General features: G+C 39.2%; 1 pseudogene; it reads left to right on the plus strand.

Annotated features, from left to right (window-relative positions):
• Positions 1–246: 246 nt before the first annotated feature.
• Positions 247–779, plus strand: LOC144253739 (immunoglobulin lambda variable 1-40 pseudogene; annotated as a pseudogene).
• The last annotated feature ends 7955 nt before the right edge of the window (positions 780–8734 follow it).

An 8734-nucleotide genomic window follows, 5' to 3' on the forward strand; every position in this document is an offset into this window, starting at 1 on the left:
CTGATGCTCTCTTGTTAGGCTTCACAGCTGTGAACTCCTACCCCTAAAGTGACCCAGCTTCACCCTACACACTCACTTGGTATCTTTATGTAAAGGAGTCTGAACCAGGACCTAGGGTGCAGTCAGAAAACAGGAAGGAAACTAATTTGCATGGATAGATCCTCCCCTTCTCAGAGTATGAAGAGGACTAGGGAGAGACTTTGGTGAACCTCTGCTCAGCATCGTGAACAGAAGGCAGAACTCAGGATGACCTTCACCATGGCCTGGTTCTATCTCCTCTTCACATTCACTGTTCAGTGCACAGGTAATAAGATATAAAGGAGGGATAGGGTGTGGGATTCCTCTGATATGGACCCTGATTCTACTCTTGTTTCTAGACAAAAATTATGCTCTCCATGTTTTTCTCATTTCCAGGGTCCTGGGCCCAATCTGTGCTGACTCAGCAGCCCTCACTGTCTGGGACTCCAGGACAGAGGGTCACCATCTCCTGCACTGGAAGCAGTAACAATATTGGGGATGGTTATTATGTAAGCTGGTATCAGCAGTTCCCAGAAACAGCCCCCAAACTCCTCATCTATGAATATAGTAATCGACCCTCAGGAGTCCCTGATCGCTTCTCCGGCTCCAGATCTGGCAACTCTGCTTCACTGACAATCACTGGGCTCCAGCCTGAGGATGAGGCTGTCTATTACTGTCAGTCTTATGACAAAAGCCTCAATGCTAGCACAGTGCTTCAGGCTTATGGGGAAGTAAGACAAGAACCTCTTTACCATCTGTGAGGAGGGCAAACACCCTGGAGTTTTGTTCAAGCCTGGTCTCTGATTTTTACTGTTACCAGTACTCTAGGCCCAGATGAACCTCCTGGCACTTCACTGAGTGTCCTCTGTTCTCAGAGTCTTTCACAGCAGCATGTTCCTAGGAAAATGTCTCCACAGCAGGTAGATCAGCAAGTGTGATTTTAGGAGAGACAGATGCAGGCAGACAACTGGAAAACTGCTCACCCTGATCATCAGTGTGGGAAACAGTGTTCTAAGGAATATGAAACAATTCTCAGACTGTCACTCTCATTAGCCACTGGAGCTTAGGAACATTCTTTTTAATTAAACATGGATTCATTTGCAGGGTAGATTTTATGTTAGGCCACAAACACATCTTAAGAAATTGAAGTGGAAGGAGTTTTTCTAATATTATTCTAAGAGGCCAGTTATTCTCTCCTTTAAGTTTCACTGACATTAATAACTCTTCTACAAACAATGTGTGCTATCATGCATGCATTATTGTCAGTCAGGAAAACCCTAAAAGATGGGAGTGGTAGTGCACACCTGTAATTCCAGCAGGTTGGGAGGCTGAGGTAAGAAGATTACAAATCCAAAACCAGCCTCAACAACTTAGCAAGGATCTAAGAAACATAGAAAGACCTCTCTCTAAAAATAGTGGGGACTTAGGATGTGGCTCAGTGTTTAAGACCCTCTAGGTTCAATCTCTGACACCAACAAAAGAAAACAGAAAAAAAAAAAAACTGGAAAGCTCTTGTGAGCTTGGCGTATTTTTGAGTAGTGTGGTCATATAGACCTGGTTGACCATCTGCATAACTGACTTTATTTCCACTGAACTAGTTAAAAAAGTGAAAATGGAAAGAAAAGAAAATTCAACCTTATAGCTTAGAGCATTACTTGTTTTGTTTTTCTTTTTAACTCCATAGATTAAATTACTAAAATCAGTTTGAAATTAAGCCTTCTCTACATCCCATGAGAAGGCCAAAATCAATAACCTTATCAGAAAGTTGGTCATGAAAACAATTCCTTTAGTCTTCAAAACACTCATGAGTAGGGTCCTATATTTATTACTTTTTATTTTGATAATTTCTACATATGAAAAGAAGAACTGAATCCTTAAAGGGAAAAATGTTAAATGGAGGAAGAATATCCAGGAGAGGGAATAAATGAGGGGATGGGCAGATACTGTGGAATGACACCAAACAAATGATGCTATGTGCAAGTACCAATATATCACAGTAAATCCCAATTTTATTAATAATTTTATAAATAACTTCAAAGCAGCACCAATTAATGATAAACAGAAATGAAACAAGTTGAGTAGAGAAGCATATTTAGGGGAAGGTGTAATGAAGGGAAAGAACAAATACTGGGGAATGAAATTGATAAAATTATGGTTTTTTTGAATGTATGTATGAATATGGGTACAGTTAATCCCACTGTTAACATAGAATCATAATAAACCAATGATGCATTATACAAAATAAATACAGTATGTTATGACAAAAATCCAGATGTTAAGAACATGCAACCCTAAAATTGAATTGTACACAATTGGGAATGATTTTAACAAACAAAGAAACAAAAATAGAAAAATAGTTATAAAAAGAAATGCTCAAAGAAAACTCAAGTAATGAAAGTAAGACCGTCTTGGAAATACAGTGGCAATGTCACACAAAAAATTCAACAGTTTTTTTTTTTTTTTTTTTTTTTTAATCAAATGAGACCTTATAGCTTTAGCCCAGAAGGCCTTCAGGGGGCACTGTGGATATTTATAGAGAACTGGTAGAAACTCAAGTGGTTTAGCTTTATTGGATCTTGAACAATAGCTTAGTGGACTATGCACAATGCTGGAGCAGCTGTTTTCTCCCATGGAGAAAATCCACAGCACCTGGGTATACCTCTGAAACGTTGAGAGCCACAATCAGGTGGAGATGGCGCCTGGCATTTTGCCAGAAGGAGTGTTTGAGAGGTAACTCCATCGAGCCATTAAGATGATGATAATTAAGTTAAGCTGTGTATAATTATTAAGATAATGACTTACTGCTGTAACTGGATGATGCTAAATTGAAACAAGCTGTGTATTCAGTTGTGTATGTAAACCTCTGCTGTCCAGCAATAAGGCAGCTCCTGCTACCTCAGGTGCCCGCTACTTTTGAGTTCCTGTTGAGTTCTTTCAGAGTTCCGGTTGAGTTCCCGTTGGTTCTCGTGGAGTTTATGGGGAGTTCTAGAGAGTTCCCGTGGGGTTCTGGCAATAAAGTAGTTTCTGTTTGAACGTACAAGTGGCTCGTGACCTGCCAATTATTTTGTGACCAGCCAGACTGCGGCACTGAACACCTAAGTGCTCTCAGGATTGAGTACCATGTTTTGGAATTTGATGGTATAATAAACCAAACAAACACATCCCCTGAAACAAGCAGTTCAGTGAGAAATCATGGGCCATTAGGAAGTCTGGCTTAAACTTCAGGGACAGGGATCCTTTCAAAATGCATACCATAGCCTGGATATTTCTCTTTCTTCTCTTCACTCAGTGTTCAGGATGATAAAGACTTTGAATTCCAGCTATTTAGAGGCCCTGTGTTGTCCTTCCTCATTCTAGATATGTTTTGTTTAGCTTTTAGTGTCCACTTCTTAGATGGTGGGACTCAGGGACCTTCACTGACCACTTGCTCAGGAGTGAAAATCACTCTCATTTGTGGTTCTAGAACAATTTTGGTCACCAATGATCAACTTATCCTGGTTTCAGCAGAAATCAAGCCAAGCATCCAGGACTCTGATTTGAAACACAAACTACAGGTACTCTTGGTTATCTTCCTTGGTTATCAAACTCTCTTTTTGGGGGCAAAGCCTCCTGATCCTCTCAGGTGCTCACCTGATGGTGAAACGTGTTAAGTATGTGATACACTACAGTAATGCTCAGCATAGTCAGGCCCAGATAGGCAACAGAGATCTAAATCTGCATATGACTTAGGATAGAAATATGATTACAGGATATGGGAAGCTGATAAATCTGGCAAGCCAATAAAGACTTACCCTAGAGAAAGGTTAAGAAAAGGGGATGGCTAGTTTCTGTTTCTGTTTAAGTCCAAAATGGAGGGTATCTGTCAATTTTTTTTGAGGAATGTTTCATAAAATTGGTATTAAATTATTTTATCTTCCAAAAGGGACAGTAATGTCTGAATCTGATTTCAAGACTAAAGTCAAAGCATTTCTTCAGTGGTTAGCATCTCCAATGATGTTCATTTTGCAATAAATCAAAGGGAAAATACCCACTTTAATGTAGAAATAAAATTTCTTTCATTATACTTAACTTTTGTACAATGCAAAGACATGCCATAGCATTTTCAAACATACTGAAAGACACATGCTTCATGAGTTGTCCATCAGCTTCTGTAATGTTGCCATTGTGAGGGTCCTTCAGTTGAGTGTTATGCTGTGGTGTGCATAAACAACAATAACAGTGCCTTCCTTGTCTTCTGAATGATGCCTGAGTCCAGGAAATACCTCCAAGGATTCTCCATCATAAGCAGGAACTTTCAAGCAGCCTGTGTACCCAGAGAATTGCTTTATGAGAATCTTCCATACTACTGCCAGGGCCAAATCTTGAAGGCCTTTAGCCATGACCTCAAGCAGTGGTGCGTGCCCACAGCTCATTTTTTAAACAGAAGTATTATCTCTCAACTAATGTACCCACTGGCATTTATTATTGGTCAACATTGAACTTGGGGACATCCTTAAGATGTTGGTAATCATAGGATGGAATCACACTATAACAATATAAAGAAGGTCTTTCTGACAGAAAAGTCATGGAATGTTTTTGACATCTTTCCTTGAAAATCAATCTTTTGTTTTGTTCTTGAACCCTACCAAAAAAAGCTCAGGTCAGCTGATTTACTTTCAAGCCCATTAATAATTTTCCTTTCTAGCTCCTGTGCTTTCCTCATTTCTAATGAATTCAGTGAATCATACATTATACTATTTTAAATTCCCAAACTCTAATCCATAAAGTCTATATGCACCAATTTCAGGAGAAATCAGGTAGGTAGAACCCTAGTTGCACAAAGAGCCTCAGAAAGAGTTCAGAGGTGACCTCTCCCCAGTCCTCATTCTCAGCTTATATATTTTTCATTGCATGTAGAGTTTGTATATAAGAGCCTCCTTCCCCTGCAAATGCCAAAGAAAATTGGTTAAATTGTGTTTCCTGTTACTATGGGTTGTGTGTGGTGAGGAATAGAAAGTTAGACTGTGGTGAGATATGTTGTTCTTCTATCTATACTGGGCTGGAAGCAGCATGACTGAAGGATTTGTGGGAGGCAGGAGTCTCTGTCAGAACCACCTGCCACCTGGATACAGATATGACCTACCTAAGTCTAGGCAGTGTGGAAAATGTAGGTCTGCCATTGAGAAGTTTTGTGCTCGAAAGTAAGAACCTTGACACCTGCTCCCTGGTATTGGCAGAGAGCTCATTCTTTCCACAACTAGGACCTCTCTAGGCAACTGGAAAATCTCAGGCTAGGCACACTCATAGATAATTCCTCCCAAAAGACACACTGACAGGGAGGGGCTTGTTGGCCTATGTAAGTGGCACAGATTTCCATGAATGAATACTCTTTTGTCCTCTGGGGTTTGAGGGTGAATAAGGGTCCCAAGGCATGACTGCTTCAGCAGAACTCTGGGGTGTGTATTTGATGGCCTGGATCCCAGTCCTCTTCTTCTCCCTTATCCTATACTGCACAGGTCAGCATGGTCCCCTGCATCCTGCCCCATGCCAGAAATGTTCTTTCTTTGTGTGCTTTTTACAGAATATAATTATTTTTGTGATTTTAAGTTCCCTCTCCCAGCCTACACTGACCCCATTACTCTCTGCATCTGCTTTCCTAGGAGCCTCAGTCAAGCTCACCTGCACCCTAAGTAGTCAGCACAGCAGGTACTAATTTCCTGGTACCAGAAACATCCAGGAAAGGCCCCACTGTTTGCCATGTATATTAACAATGATGGAAACAATGGCAAGGGGAATAGGATCTCTGATTTCTTCTCAGGCTCCAGCTCAGGGGCTGACTGCTACTTAAGCATCTCCAACATCCAGCACAAGGATGAAACTGATTATATCTGAAGTTTATCACATAGAATTGGTGTGCCATTAGGGTAAACCTCAGTGTCACAGGTCTATGGAGAAGAGAGACAAAAACTCCTCTCTATTCAACTAGTGAGGTTTCCACTTGTCGCTCAGAAAGGCCCTGGTGGTCAAAGAATCTAAATTGGTGATTAAAATTTTAGAATAAGTGACGTAGATGTATTTTTATTCTTGCCACACGTTCCATGAGAATAAATGACTGGGCAAGCCTCCTATAGAGTGAAGAAATCTGTAGCAATGTGCAAATACTGTGACAGATGTCACTCCTCTACTGGTGAATTTCCTACATGGCCTGACATGTCATTTCTTTCTCAATTTCATCTGTGGAACCCAGTACATACATTACTGTGTCACACTGATTTTGATTTATTATTATTGTCCAAATGATAATTATATATATATATATATATATATATATATATATAAAATATAGATGATACAGTGTTTTATTATTATTATTATTATTATTATTATTATTAGTTGTTGTTGTTACACATAGTAGTTGGATTTATCCCATCAAACTCATACATGCATGGAAACCAATTTCATTTCATGACCCCTCAATTTTTAAATTTATTAAATTTTGTTTTTTAATTGTTCTAATTAGTTATAGGTGTAAAAATGCATTTCTGTTCATCATACAAAAATGGAGCATAGCTTTTCATTTCTTTGGTAGTATACAATGTAGAGTTGCACCATATGCGCAATCATATATGTCCCTAGGATAATGATATCTATCTCATTCCACCATCTTTCCTACTCCCACGTCCCCTCTCCTCCCTTCCCCCACTTTGTTAAATCAAAGTTCATCCATAGTTCCCCTGCCCCTCTCCCATTATGGATCATCATACACTTATCAGGGACAACATTCGGTCTTTGCTTTTTGGGGATTTGCTTAGCATGATATTTTACAACTCCATCCATTTACCTGCAAATGCCATAATTTCATTCTTTTTTAAAGATGAGTAATATTTCATTGTGTATATATACCACAATTTCTTTATCCATTCATCTATTGAAGGGCATCTAGGTTGGTTCCACAATTTAGCTACTGTAAATTTAGGTGTTATAAATATTGATGTGATCTACCTGGGTCAAGAATACAAACAACAAGTGTTGACAAGGATGTGTGGAAAAGGGCACACATTGCTGGTGGGACTGCAAATTGGTGCAACCAATTTGGAAAGTACTATGAACATTCCTTGGAAAACTTGGAATGGAACCATCATTTAACCCAGCTATCCCCCTCCTCAGTTTACACTCAAAGGACAGAATAAATATGAAGTGCTAATAAGATATTATATAGCAATGCATTTTGTTTATGTGCCCCCTTGAGAAGTACCCAGTTCAATAATGGCCTTTGATAACTATTTATTTGATCTGAATTAATTCATATAGAAAGAAATACCTAGAAAGGAATATGGTAATACCTACAACTCATAAAACTAATTGATTATCCTCTTTCTTGTACTTCATCTGTGTGTGTATGTGTGTGTGTGTGTGTGTGTGTGTGTGTGTGTGTGTGTGTTTGTATTTTGTGTGGTATGTACTTTTTGTGAAGTACATACCCTAATAAAATTTTCTTTTATAATTATAAATTTATTGGTGTGAATATATTAAATTATTATTTTTTAACCAAAACTATTATATTTTTATTAATTTTTTTTAAATTTATGTATGACAGCCGAATGCATTACAATTCATATAACACATATAGAACACAAATTTTTCATATTCTGGTTATACACAAAGTATATTTACACCAATTCGTGTTTTCATACATGTACTTTGGATAGTGATGTCCATCACATTTCACCATCATTTGTAACCCTATGCCCACTCCCTTTCCTTCCCACCCCTCTGCCTTATCTAGAGTTCATTTAATCCTTTCATGCTCCCCATCCCTACTACACTTGAATCCGACTTTTTATATCAGGGGAAACATCCAGCATTTGTTTTTTTGGGATCAGCTAACTTCACTTAGCATTATAATCTTAGTATTATAATCTCTAACTCCATCCATGCTCAGCCTCCAATGACCAGAGCCAATACTTTGAGACATAATAATGAGCACTGTTCTGGTTATACATATCCAAGTAATTAAGGAAGTCACCTGAAGGACCTAAATCTTGTCTCTGTTGTACCCTGGGCCCTTCCCACCTCTGCACCCACAGTTACCACATCTCTATTCCATTGTCTTCTTTCCATGTTGCTCTAGAAAGATTGTACGTTCCTGGTACATTATTGTCTCCCCCATGAACATCTGTTTTACCCTCAGTGAACTTCATTCCCACTTAGAATCCAGAGCAAATGCCCCTCCTTAGAGACCTTCACATTAACACATCTCTATTTCTGCTCCAGGCATTTTTTCCTCAGATTCAGAGTTGTTTGAAGGCTCTTCTGAGTCATGTTTCTATTTTTGCCTTGCCCACTAGTTCAGCACCCACAGAAGAAGGTGTCAGTGATGGCTACCTCAGGACTGCACCTCCATTGTCCTTGCTAGATATTTCATTCAAGTAATATAGACAGGCATTCAAGAAACAAAGTGGAGATGAATTTGGTCCATTATGAAATGTTTGTTTTGAGACCAGCAGATGGGAAGATGAGACTATCCCAAGGGCAAGACAAGAGATAAATCACAGCTGGGCAGTCCTCAACTGACTTGAGGTCTCAGGGATGGGCCCTTTGGTTCCTTAGTGACTTGGTACACAGGTCCCTCTAGACCTGGCAGTCTCTCATGCACAGAAGCCTGGGTGTGAATCATCAGTTGGTTCCTATTAAGTTCACTTACTAGGCAAATTAGTGCACCATGCAAACTTTCCTG

The sequence above is a fragment of the Urocitellus parryii genome, chromosome 3 (genome assembly GCF_045843805.1).
Source record: "Urocitellus parryii isolate mUroPar1 chromosome 3, mUroPar1.hap1, whole genome shotgun sequence".
Lineage (NCBI taxonomy): Eukaryota > Metazoa > Chordata > Mammalia > Rodentia > Sciuridae > Urocitellus > Urocitellus parryii.